Below are 13335 nucleotides of genomic sequence, written 5' to 3' on the forward strand. Positions count from 1 at the left end.
AGGCTGCTGAAAGGTGACTTGTGCCTGGACTATAGGGCAATCTCCAACCCTGCCCTAATAGAAATTCACCACATCTGCAAGGCAAATGGTTCAAGAGTCACTCGCTCTAGAGATCTCAAGCTAGCTTGTTAAGAGATCATGTTTGTCATGTTTTGGAAATCCTGGATTTTCTCAGTCACAAACCTCTGTATTTTCTACATTTGCTGCCAGTGTCTTAGTGAGGTACAGACAGAAGGAAGCATTGTACTCAGTGATCTGATAAGGGTACAGTACAGCAGAGCTATGACCTCCCTGGTCATGAATGTGATAGCCTTAGTTATAAGATGCACAATGTAGAGTGTGTGTCTCACCACTATGGACACATAGTGATTGCAGTGTAGATTGCTATCAGCATGAGTTCCCAAGTTTCACAACACTGTGTTTCAGCTTAGAGGAGTGCTATGCATATCATAATTGTCAGGGGTACTTCATTGCTAAAGGGGGCAATGAGGCATTTTTTGCTTTAAGGTTCACTCTGTGAGTTTGACACCAATCATTTGTCTGTGTCAGTCCCTTCTGTAATATGTTAACATAGTTAGGGGACTCTATATGACTGTGTCCAGTTGACAAGTCATCTACAAACTTGGTAAGCCACAGGCCATCTACATTTGCCTGGACTTCAGAGAAATAGTTTCCAAACAGTTGTGGGCCCACCACAGATCCTTGTGGTATTCCACTGGTAAGTGGTCTAGTGGTGGAGGTGCAGTCATTAGCTTTGACACTCTGCATTCTGTCAGTGGGCCAGTTGGCTCTCCATCTAGTAATGTATGGATTAATCACCAGATGGGAGAGTTTACTTGAATGGGGGATCGTGTCAAAGGCCTTGGATAAATCAACATAGCGGTATGTCCTGTTATCCCTCATCCAGGTTTTTGGGGTCATTATCAAAGAAGTCCACAGTGTTTAATAAGCAAGCTCTACCACTGACAAAACCAAAATTGTTGGGTCAAGTGTGTTGAAAGTCACCTATGTCCCTATGGGTAAGGTCCATGCTAATCCCTTCCCTAGCCTTGTAGATAAGACTTTTTAGGCTTATGGGTCAGTAGTTATAGTTATGCATGTTACTAAATTGAAGTGCATTGCAGGTCACACAACATTTGATATTAATCTCTGTAGTGTAAGTGATATATGATTGGAAAAAGCACTGAGACAGCAGGGTTGCAGTGCTTGGGGGGAGGTAACACATGGCTGTATTGTAAATATATTAAATATTATTAGATAGGGCCTTCAGCGTATGTTTCCACATGTAATTTCATGTCACAGACAAGAAATGGACAATAAACAGCAGTAATACATAATAATATTTACTGTTCCATGCCGCATCGAGCAGCGGGTTTTCACAACGGACAGCAAAGTGTTTGTGCATGTGAGATATACATTTCCATTACTTTCCCTTTTCCCTGTAAGCAGTGCACAATGCGAGTCCCATTGCAAAAAGTCTGCGAGTTAGTACTGAGTCTATGAAACACGCCTACTGCTTAACTGGTTCTGTTGTAGCAGATGTAAATACATTGGCAGATTTCTTTTTGAGCCCAGATTATACTGGGTTTGAATCCAGGTGTAGATAATACTTTAAAGACTTTTAAATAAACAGTGGTAATGCACTGATATGAATTCTTTATAGTGCAAAACTTACGCTCAGCTAATAAACTACTGTTTAACACCTATAGAGCTCATAACCTAGCAGGTGACTCCCTCTTCTGTAACACCGTTGGTAAACTATGGAATCTACTACCTACTGAACTTACAACTCTCCTCTCATACACTTTTCAAAAAGAAGCTCAAGCTTCATCTCAAAAAATACTGGTTATGTTCCTGTATTACCCCTGACTAATTGCTTTATCCCCTAGCATTAACCACCTGCATCAACTACCATTCACTTTCTAACCTTTTATTTATTTTTTCTATTTTCTGATTCCTGCGACTTCAGTCTTCACAAGTCTTCTTAAGTCTTCACATATATTTCCTTATTATCAACATTGGTAACTTCCTTCCACACTATACATTGTATTTATTCTATGTTGACTTTCCTGTTTTAAGGGGGGGGAAAAAAACCCCCCCAAAAAAAAAAATCCCCAAAAGGAAAAAAAATTTTTAAAATTTTAAAAAAAACCCTTTTTTTTTAAAATTTTTTTTTTAAAAAAATTTTTTTTTTTGGGGGGTTTTTAAAGGGAAAAAAAAATTTTTTTAAAAGGGAAAAAAAAAAAAAGGGGGTTTTAAGGGGGAAAAAAAAAAAAAAATTGAGGGGGGGGGAAAAAGGGGTTTTAAATTTTTTTTTGGGGGGCCCCCCTTTTTCCCCTTTTTTTCCCCAAAAAAAATTTTAAAAAAAAAAAAATTTTTTTAAAAAAGGGTTTTTTTTCCCCGGGTTTTTTTGGGGTTTTTCCCCCCTTTTTATTTTTTTTTTTTTGGTAAATTTCCAAAAAAAAAAAATTTTTCCTTTTTAAAAAAAAACCCCCCCCAAATTTTTTTTTTTTTGGGGTTTCTTTTTTTTTTTTTTGGTTTTTAAAATTTTAAATTAAAAAAGGGGGGAAAAAATTTTTTTTAAAAATTTTAAAACAAAACCCCTTTCTTTTCCCCCAAAAAAAAAACTCCCCCCTTTTTAAAAAAACCCCTTTTTTTTCCCCCCTTTTAAATTTCCCAAAGGCCCTTTTTTTCCCAAAAATTTTATTTTTTTTTTTTTTTTTTTTTTTTTAAAAAAAAAAAAATTTTCCCTTTTTTTTTTTTTTTCCCCCTTTTAAGTTTTTTTTCCCCCCCCTTTTTTTTTTTTCTTTTTAAAAATTTTTTTTATTTTTTTGGGCCTTTTTTTTTTTTTAAACATTTGAGAAAAAAAAATTTTTTTTTTGGTTTTTTAAAAAATTTTTTTTTTTTTTTTTTTAAATTTTTTTAAAAAATTTTTTTTTTGTTTTTTTTTCCCTTTTTTTTTTTTTTCCCCCCCCCCCCCAAAAAAAGGGGGGGGCCCCCAAAAAAAAAAAAATTTTTTAAAAAATTAAAAAAATTTAAAAATTTTTTTTCCCGGTTTTTTTGAACCTTTGGGGTTTTTAAAAAAAAAAAAAAAAAAATTTTTTTTTTTCCCCGGGGGGGGGGGGGAGAAAAAAAAAAAAATTTCCCCTTTTTTTCCCCCCTTTTTTTTTTTAAAAAATTTTGGGAACGGGGAAAAAAAAGGGAAAAAAAAAAAAAGGGGGGTAAAAAAACGGGTTTTGGGGTTTTGGGGGGGGTTTTGGAAAAACCTTTTAAAATTTTTTTTAAAAAAAGAGAATTTTGGGAAAAAAAAATTTTTTGGGGGGGGGGGGGGGGAAAAAAAAAATTTTTTTTTAAAAAGGAAAAAAATGTGTAAAAAATTTTTAAAAAAAGGGAAAAAAAATTTTTTTTTTTTTTTAAAAAAACCCCAAAAAAAATTTTAAAGGGGAAAAAAAAGGGAAAAATTTTAAAAAATTTTTTTTTTGGGGGGTTTTTTTAAAAAAAAAAAAAAAGGGGGGGGTTTTTGGGGGGGGGGTGCAAGGGGGAAAAAACCAAAAAAAAAAAAAAAAAAAGGGAAAAAAGGGGGGAAACCCCCCCCGGGGGGGGGAAAGCCTTGGAAAATTTTTAAAAAAAAAGGGGGCCCCCCCTTTAAAAATTTTTTTTCCCGGGGGGGGGAAACCCCCCCGGGGGGAAAAAACCCCCCCTTTGGGGGCCCCCCGGGGGGCCCCTGGGGGGGGAAAGGGAAAAACCGGGGGGGGCTCCAAATTTGGGTTTAATGGGGGCCAAAAAAAAAAGGGGGGGTTTTTTTGGGGAAAATTTTTTTTTTTTTTTTTAAAATTTTAAAAAAATAAAAAAAATTTTTGGGTAAAAAGGAAAAAAAAAAAAAGGAAAAATCTTAACAAAAAAAAAAAATTTTTTTTTAAACTTTAATTAAACCCCCCAAAAACCCAAAAAAAATTTTTAAAAAAAAATTTTTAAACTTTTTCCCCGGGTTGGGGAAAAAAAATTTTTAAAAAAAGGGGGGGGGGGGAAAAAAAAAAAATTTTTTTTTTTTTAAAAGGGAATTTTCCCCCCCCCCCTTTTCCCAAAAAAAAGGGGTTTTCCTCCAATTTTTAAAAAGGGAAAGGGGGGCCCCCCCTTTTTAAAAAAAAAAAAAAAAAAAAAAAAGCTAAAAGGGGGTTTTTTTTTTTAAAATTTTTCCCAAACCCGGGGAAAAAAAATTTTTGGTTTTTTGGGGGAGGGGGAAAAAAAAAACCCGGGGCATTTTTTTTTTAAAATTTTCCTTTAAAAAATTTTTTTAAAGTTTTTTAAATTTTAAAAAATAAACAAAAAATTTTTTTTTTTTTTTTTTAAAAAAAATTTTATAAAAAAAAAAAAATTTTTTTAAAAACTTTCCGGGGGAAACCCCCAAAAAATTTTTTCCCTTTAAATTTAAAAAAAATTTTTCCCCCCCTTTTTTAAAAAAAAATTTAATTTTTTTTTTTCCCGGGAAAAAAAAAAACTTTTTTTTTCCCCGGGGTTTTTTTTTTCCCCCTTTTTAAAATTTTGAAAATTTTTTTTCCCAAAAAAAAAAATTTAAAAAGGGGGCCCCCCCTTTTTTTTTAAGGGGGTTTTTGGGGGAAAAAAAAAAATTTTTTTTTTAAAAAAAAAGGGGGTTTTTAAACCCCTGTTTTTTTTTTTGGGGGGAAAAATTTTAAAAAGGTTTTAAAAATTTTTTTCCCTTTTTTTAAATTTTTGATTTTTTTAAAAAAAAAAAAGGGGGTTTGGGCCACACCCCCCCCTTCAAAAACAAAAAAAAAAAATTTTTGTTTTTAAAATTTTTTTTGGGTTTTTGGGGGTTTTTTTGGGGGGTTTTTTTTGGGGAAAATTTTTTAAAATTTTTTAAAAAACAAAAAAAAAAACCCCCCTTTTTCCCCCCCTTTTTTTTTTTCCCCCCTTTTAAAATTTTAAAAAAAAAAAAAAAAAAAAATTAAAAATTTAAAACCTTTTAAAAAAAAAAATTTTTTTTCCCCCAAAATTTTTTAAAAAAAAACCCCCAAAAATTTTTAAAACCAAAAAAAAAATTTTTTTTCCCCCCCAAAAAAGGAAATTTTTTAAACCCCCCCCAACGGGAATAAAAAAAAAAAATTTTTTTTTTTTTTGGTTTTTTTTTTTTTCCCCCTTTTTAAAAGAAAAAAAATTTTTTTTTTTTCCCTTTTGGGGGAAAAATTTTTTGGGTTCCCCCCCAAAAAAAATTTCCCAAACAAAAAAAGGGGGGAAAAAAAAAAAAATTTTTTTTTTGGGATTTTTTTAACCCCCCTTTTTGGGGTTTTTAATTTTTTGGGTTTTGGGCCCCCTTTTTTTTTGGGGTTTTGGTTTTTGGGAAAATTTAAAACCCCCCCTTTTTTTCAAAAAAAGGGGGGGGGCCCCCAAAAAAAAAAAAATTTTGGTTTTTTTTTAAACTTTTTTTTTTAAAAAGGGGTTTTTTAAAATTCGGGGGTTTTAAAAAATTTTAAAAAAAAGGGGCCCCTTTCCCCCGGGGGGCCCAAAAATTTTTATTTTTAATTTTTAAATCAAAAATTTAAAAATTTAAAAAAAAAAAAATTTTTTGGGAAAGTCCAAAAAAAAAAGGTTTAAATTTTTTAAAAAAAATTTTTCCCCAAAATTTTTAAAAAAAAATTTTTTCCCAAAGAAAAATTGGTTTTTTTAAAAACCTTTTAAACCTTTTTTTTTTTATTTTTTAATTTTTTGGGGTTTTGGGAAAATGAAGGGGGAAAAAAAAAATTTTTCCCCCCGGGTTTTTTTCCTTTTTTCCCCCCCGGAAAAAAAAACTTTTTTTTTTTCCCCCCCAAAATTTTTGGGGTTTTTAATTTTTTTAAACCCCCAACAAAAAGTGGGGGTTTAAAAAAAAAAAAACTTTTTTTTTTTTTTTTTTAAAAAATTTTAAAACCCCCTTTTTTTAAAACAAAAAAAAAACCCTGAGGGGTTTTTTAAAAAAAAATTTTTTAAAAAAAAAAAAAAACCCCCCCCCAAAAAACCCGGGAAAAAGGGGTTTTTTTTTCAAATTTTTAAATTTTTTCCCTTTTACAAAAAAAAATTTTTTTTAAAAAAAGGGTTTTAAGAAAAAAGTTTTTTTTGAAAAAAAAATTTTTTTTTTTTTAAAAAAAAAAAGGTTTTTAAAAAAAAGGGTTGGGGGTTTTAAATGGGGTTTTTTGGGGGAAAAAAAAAAATTTTAAAAAAAAAAAAAATTTTTTGGAAATTTTTGTTTTTTGGGGGAAAAAAAGGTTTTTTTTTAAAATTTTTAAGGCCCCCCTTTTTCCCCCCCGGGGGTTTTTTGGAAAAATTTTTTTTTAACCCTTTTTTTTTAAATTTTTTTTTGGGGGGAAAAAGGGTTTTTCCGGGGCCCCCCCAAAAAAATTTTTTTGGGGGGGGGAGAAAAATATTTTGCTTTTTTCCCTTTTTGGGAAAAAAGGGGGGGTTTAAAAAATTTTTTTTTTTCCCCAAGGGGAAAAAAACCTTATTTTTTTTTTTAAAAAAAAAAAAAAAAAACCCCCAATTTTTAAAAATTTTTTTTAATTGGGAGGGAAAAAAAATTTTCGGGAAAAAAAAAAAATTTAAAATTTTTTTAAAAATTTTATTTTTTTTTTTTTTGGGGAAAAAAATTTTTTTTCCCCTTCCCCCAAAAAAAAATTTGTTTTTTTTAAATTTTTTTGGGTTTTTTTTAAAAAATTTTTGGGTTTAAAAAAAATTTTTTTTTTAAAAAGGTTTTTTTTTGATTTTATTTTTAAAATTTAATTTTTAAAAAAAAAACCCCCCAAAAAAAATTTTTTTTTTTTAAGTTTTTTTGGGGGGTTTTTTAAAATTTTTTTTTAAAAAAATTTTTTTCCCTTTTAAAAAAATTTTTTTTTTGTTTTTAATTTTTTTAATTATTTTTTTTTTTTTTTTTTTTGGGGGGAAAAAACCTTTTTTTTCCCCCCCTTGGGGGGGGGTTTTTAAAAAAAAATTTTGGGTTTTTTTTTACCCCTTTTTTTTTTTTTAAAACCGGGTTTTTTTTTTTGGGGGGTTTTTTTTTTTTTTAAAAAACCTTTTTTTTTCCCTTTTAAATTTCTTTTTTTAAAAAAAATTTTTTAAAGGACTTTTAATTTTTTTTTTTTTTTTTTTTTTTTTAAAAAAAAAAGGAAAAATTTTTTTTTTTTAAAAATAAAAACCTTTTTGGGCCGGTTTTTGGGGGGTTTTTTTTTTTTGGGAAAAAAGGTTTTTTTTTTAACAAAAAAAAAATTTTTTTAAAAAAAAAAAAGGGGGTTCCCAATTTTTTTTTAAAAAATTTTAAAGGTGGGGGGGTTTTTTGGGCTAAAAAAAGGGGGGGGGTTTTTTTTTAAAAAAAAAGGGGGGGAAAAAGGGGAAAAAAAGGTTTTAAAAAAAAAAAATTTTTAAAACCCTTTTTTTTAAAAAAAAAAAAAATTTTTTTTAAAAGGGGGTTTTTTTTTTTTTTTTTAAAAAAAATTTTAAAGGAAATTTTAAAAAAAATTTTTTTTTAAAAAAAAAAAATATTTTTTTTTTTTTTTAAAAAAAAAATTTTTTTTTTTGGGGGGTTTTCCCCAAATTTTAAAAAAAACCAAAAAGGTAAAAAAAAAAAAGGGGGAATTTAAAACCCTTTAAAAAAAAAATTTTTTGGGGGGTTTGTTTTTTTTTTTTTTTTTCCCAAAATAATTTTTTAAAAAAGAAAAAAGGGGGGGGGGCCAAAAAAAAAAAAGGGGGAAAAAAAAATTTTTTAAAAAATTTTAAAAAAGGAAAAATTTTTAAATTTTTAAAATTTTTTTTTTTTTTTTTTAAAAAAATTTTTTTTTTTAAAAAAAATTTTTTGGGGTTTTTTAAAGCCCGGGGGAAAAAAAAAAAAATTTTTTAAAAAAAAGGGGTTTTAAAAATTTTTTTGGGGGAATTTTTCTATTTTTTTTTTAAAAAATTTTTTTTAAAAAATTTTTTTTTTTTTTTTTTTTTTAAAAAAAATTTTTTTCCCCCATTGATTTTTTTTTTTAAAAATTTTTTTTTTTGGAAATTTTTTTTTTTTTGGGGGGGGAAAAATTTTTTGGGGGGGTTTTTTAAAAATATTTTAAAAATTTTTTTTTTAAATTTTTTTGTTTTTCTTTTTAAAAAATTTTTTTTTCCCCCCCCTTTTTTAAAAACCCCCCTTTTTTATTTTTGTTTTTTTTTTTTTTTTGTTTTTTTTCCCCACTTTTTTAAAAAATTTTTTTTTTTTTTTTTAAAAAAATCCCCTTTTTTTTTTTTAAACTTTTTTTTGGGGGGGTTTCGGGTTTTTAAAAAAATTTTTTTTTAAAAGGGGGGGTTTTTAATTTTTTTTTTCCCCCCCCCGGGGGGGGGGCCCCCCAAATTTTTTTCAAAAAAAACCCCAAAAATTTTCCCCCCTTTGGGGCCCCCTTTTTTTTCCCCCCTTTTTTGGACCCCTTTTTTTGGGGAAAAAGGGAAAAATTTTTTTAAAAATTTAATCATTTTTAAAAAGGGGGTTTTTGGGGGGGGAAAAGATTTTTTTTAAAAAAAAAGGGGTTTTCCCGGTTGGGGCCGGGGGAAAAGGGAAAAAAAAAAAAAATTTTTTTTTTTAAAAAACCCCCCGGAAATTGCAAAATTTTTTTGGGGGGGAAAAACCCCCCCAAAAAAAAAAAAAATTTTTTTTTTTTAAAAAAAATTTAAAAAAAAAACCCCCCCCAAATTTTTTTTGGGGGGGTTTTAAGGGGTTTTTAAAAAAATTAAATTTTCCCAAATTTGGGGGGGTTTTTCTTTTAAAAAGTTAAAAAAATTTGCCCCGGTTTAAAATTTTTTATTTTACCCCCCCTTTTTTTTCCCACCCAAAAAAGGGGGTTTTAATTTCCAAAAAAAAACGGGGGAAAAAAAGAAATTTTAAATTTTTTCCCCCCCCAAAAAAAAACCGGTTTTTAAAACCCAAAATCAAAAAACCCCCCAAAAAAAAAAAAAACCCCCCCAAAAAAGGGGGGAATTTTTCCCGGGGAAATGGGCCCCCCCCCCCCAAAACCCCAAAAAATTTTTTTTGAAAACCCGGGGGGAAAAAACCCCCCCCCTTTTTTTGGAAAAAAAAACCTTTTTTTTAAAATTAAAAAAGAAAAAAAAAAAACCCCCCCCTTTTTTTTCCCCCCTTTTTAAAATTTTAAACGGAAATTTTTTCCCCGGGGGAAAATTTTTTTTGGGGGAAAAAAGGGGAAAAAACCCCCAAAAGGGGAAAAACCCAAAAAAAAAAAGGGGGGGCCCCCCTTTCCCCCCTTCTTTTTTAAAAAGCTTTAAATTAAATTTTTGGAAAAAAGGGGCCCCCCTTTTTCCCCCCCCTTTAAAATTTTTTTTTTAAAAAGGTTTAAAAACCTTTAAAAAAAAAAAAAATTTTTTAAAAAAACCCCAAAAAAAAAAAATTTTTTTCCCCAATTTGGGGCCCCCCGGGAAAAAAGGGGTTTTTTTTGGGGGTTTTTTTTAAATTTTAAAAAACCTTTTAAAAAATTTGGGGGAAAAAAAAAAGGGGGGAAAAACCTTTTACCCCCCCCAAAAATAAAAAAAAAAAAAATATTTTTTGTAAAAAATTTAAAAAAGGGAAAAAAAAAACCCCCCCAAAAAAAAACCCTCCAAAAAAATTTAAGGGCCCCTAAAACCCTTTCACTTTTTTTTTTAAACCGGTTAAAGGGAATTTTTTTGGGCCCGGGGGTTTTTGGGGTTTTTTTCCACATTTTTAAGGAAAAGGGAAAAAAACCCCCCGGGGGTTAACCTATTTTTTATTTTTTTAAAAAAAATTTTTTTAAACCCCCCCAAAATTTAACAGGGGGAAAAAAATTTTTTTTAACAAAAAAAAGGGGGGGGCCCCCCAAAGGGAAAAAAAATTTTTCCCCGGTTTTTTTGGTTTTTTTTTTTGGGGGGTTTTCCCCCTAAAAAAAAAAAAAAAGGGGGGGTTTTTAAAAAAACCCCCTTTAAACCCTTTTCCTTTTAAAAGGGGTTTTTTTAATTTTTTTTTTTCTAAAAAATTTTTTTTTTGGGTTCCCTTGTTTTGAAAAAAAAATTTTTCCCCCCTTTTTTTTTTTTAAAAAAAAGGGTTTATGCCCCTTTTTGAAAAAAATTTAAAACCACAAAACCCCCCCAAAAAAAAAAAATTTTTATTAAAAAAATTTTTTTTCCCCCCTTTTTTTTTAGGGGGGGGGAAAAAAAAATTTGGGGTTTTTTGGGGGGGGGTTTTTTTTTTTCCCGGGGGAAAATTAAGGGGGTTTTTTTTTTTTTTAAAAAAAAAAGGGGGTTTCTTTCCCCCTTTTCCTTTTTTGGGGTTTTAAAAAAAAAAGGAAAAACCCTTTAAAAAATTTTTTTTTGGGGGGGAAAACCTTGTTTTTGGGGGGAATTTTCCCCCTTTAAAAATTTTTTGGTTTTTGGGGGAACTTTTTAAAATTTTGGGGGGCCAAAAAAATTTATTTTTTTTGGGGGGGGGGTTAAGAAAAGGGGGGTTTTTTCCCCTTTTTTTTTTTTAAAAAAAAAAAAAATTTTTTTTAAAAAAAAAAAAAATTTTTAAATTTTTAAAAAGAAAAAAAGGGGAAAACCCAAAAAATTTTTTCCTTGGAAAAAAAATTTGGGGGAAAGGGAAAAAATTTTTTACTTTTTTTTTTTTTTAAAAATTTTTGTAAAAAAAAGGGGAAAAAGGGGAAAAAAAAAAGGGGGTTTTTTGGGGAAAAAAATTTTTTTAAAATTTTTAAAAAAAATTTTTTGGGGTTTAAAGGTTTAAAAATTTTTAAAAAAAAAAAGGGAAATAAACGGAAAAAAATTTTTAAAAATTTTTTTATTTTTAAGGGGGTTTTAAAAACCCCAAATTTTTTTTGGGGAAAAAATTTTAAAAAACCCCCCAAAAAACCCCCCGGGAAAAAAAAAAAAACCCTTTTTCTCCCCTTTTTTTTTTAGTTTTTTGGTGGGTTTTTTTTTTTTTTTTAAAAAAAAAAAATTTTTTTTAAAAAAAAAGGGGGGAAAAAAAAAAAAAAAAAAAAGGGGGGGGGAAAAAAAAAAATTTTATTATTTTTTTTGGGGGAAAAATTTAATTGGGTTTTAAAACCCCAAAAAGGGAAAAAAACCCAAAAAAACCCCCAAAAAAGGGGAAAAAAATTTTAAAAAAAATTTTTTTTTTGGGGAAAATTTTTTTTTTTTTTTTTTTTTTTTTTTTGGGAAAAGGGGGGGTTTTTAAAAAGGGGGGGGGAAAAAAAAATTAAAAAAAAAAAAAGGGGGAAAAAAAAAAAAAAATTTTTTTAAAAAAAGGGGGGAAAAAATTTTTTAAAAGGGGGGCCCCCAAAAAACCAAAAAGAAAGGGGCCCCCAAAAAAAAAAAAATTTGGGGGGGGGGTTTTTTTTTTTTCCAAAGGGAAAAATTTTTTTTAAAAGGGGGTTGGGGGGAAAGAAGGGGGGGGAAAAAAAGGGGGGCCCCCAAAAAAAAAAAAAAGGGGGGGGGGAAAAAGGGGGGGGAAAAAAAAAAACGGGGGGGGAAACCCTTTTTAAAAAGGGGGGCCCGGGGGGGCCCCAAAAAAATTTTTCCCCCCCCCCCCTTGGGGTTTAGTTTGGGCCCTTTCCCCCAAAAAAGGGAAAAAAAAGGGGGAAAAAAGGGGGGGGGCCCCCCCCCCCTAAAAAATTTTAACCTTTTCCCCCCAAAAAAAGGGGGGTTTTAAAAAAAGCCCCAAATTACGGGTTGGAAAAGGAACCAAAAAAAAATTTTCCCTTTTTTCCCAAAAAAATTTAAGGGGGGAAAAATTTTTTTAAAAAAAAAATTTTTTAAAAAAAAAATTTTTGGGGAAAATGAGTTTTTAAAAAAAAAAAAAAAATTTTTGGGGAAAAAAAATTTTTGGGAAAATTAAAAAATTAATTTTTAAAATTTTAAATTTTTAAAAAACCCCTTAAAAAAAAAAATAAAATTTTAAAAAAAAAATTTTCCTTTTTAAATTTTGCCCCTTTGGTTTCCCTTTTTAAAAAATTTTTTTTTTGGTTTTTTTTGGGGGAAAACGGGAAAAAAAAAAAAAAAAAAATTTTAAATTTTTAACCAAAATTTAAAAAACCCCCCTTTTTTCCCTTTCCCTTTTTTTGGGTTAAACCCAAAAATTTTTTTGAAAACCAAAAGGGTTTTTTTTCCCAATTTTTTCCAAAAGGGGTTTTAATTTTAAACTTTTCCCCTTTTTTCCTTTACTTCCGTTCCCCCAAAAAAGGGGGGGCCCTTCCTTTTTTTTTTTGGGGATTTGGGGAAAAAAAAAGGCCCAAAAGGGGTTTCCTTCCCCCCCAATTTTCCCCCCCCAAAAAAATTTTTAAAATTTTTTAAAAATTTTTTTTTTCCCCAAAAAAAAAAAAATTTTTTCCCAAACCTTTTAAAAAAAACCCCCCTTCCGGCAGGGGGGGAAAAAGGGGGGGTTTTTTTTTTTTGGGGGGGGCCCTTGGGGAAAAATTTTTTTGGGGGGGTTTTTAAAACCCGGAAAAAGGGGGTTTTGAAACCGTTTTTTTTTTTAAAAAAAATTTTAAAGGGGGGGCCCCCCAAAAAAGGGGGGCCAAAAAAAGGGGGTTTTTAAATTTTAAAAAAAAAAAAATTTAAAATTTTTGGAAAATTTCAGGGGGTTTTTTTTTTTTTTTTTAAAAAAATTTTGGTTTAAAAAAAGGGGGGTTTTTTTAAAAAAAAATTTTTTTCTTTTTAAAAATTTACTTTTTTTAAATTTAAAAAATTTGGGGTTTTTTTTTTAAAAAAATATTTTTTTTTAAAAAAAAAATTTTTTAAAAAAAAAAGTAAAAAATGCTAAAAAAAAAAAAGGGGGTTTAAAATTTTTTTTTAAAAACCTTTTAAAAAAATTTTTTGGGTTTTTTTTTGGGCCAAAAATTTTTGGGGTTTTTTTTTTTTTAAAAAAATTCCCTTTTAAAAATTTAAAAAATTAAAAACCCCCCCCAAAAATTTAAAACTCCCTTTTGTTTAAGGGGGGGGGTTTTTTTTTTAAAAAATTTTTTTTTTAAAAAAACCCCCCCCCCTTTTGGGGGTTTTTCCCAACGGTTTAAAAAAATTTTTTTCCGTTTTTTTCTTTTTTGGGAAATTTTTTCCAGGGGGGCCCAAAAAAAGGGAAAACCTTCCCCCCCCCCCAAAGTTTAAAAGGAAATTTTTTTTTTTTTCCCCAAAAAAAAAATTTTTTTGGGGGTTTTTGTTTTTTTTTTTCCTCCTTTTTTCCCCCCCCGGGGGGGGCCCCCTCCCCTTTTTTTTTTTCCATTTTAAAAAAAAAAAAACCCCCCCCCCCCAAAAAAAAAAAAAAAAAAAAAATTTTTTTTTTTTTTTAAAAAGGGGTTTTTAAAATTTTTTTTT

Source organism: Protopterus annectens, chromosome 11.part0 (assembly GCF_019279795.1).
Source record: "Protopterus annectens isolate FY-2018-M chromosome 11.part0, PAN1.0, whole genome shotgun sequence".
Lineage (NCBI taxonomy): Eukaryota > Metazoa > Chordata > Ceratodontiformes > Protopteridae > Protopterus > Protopterus annectens.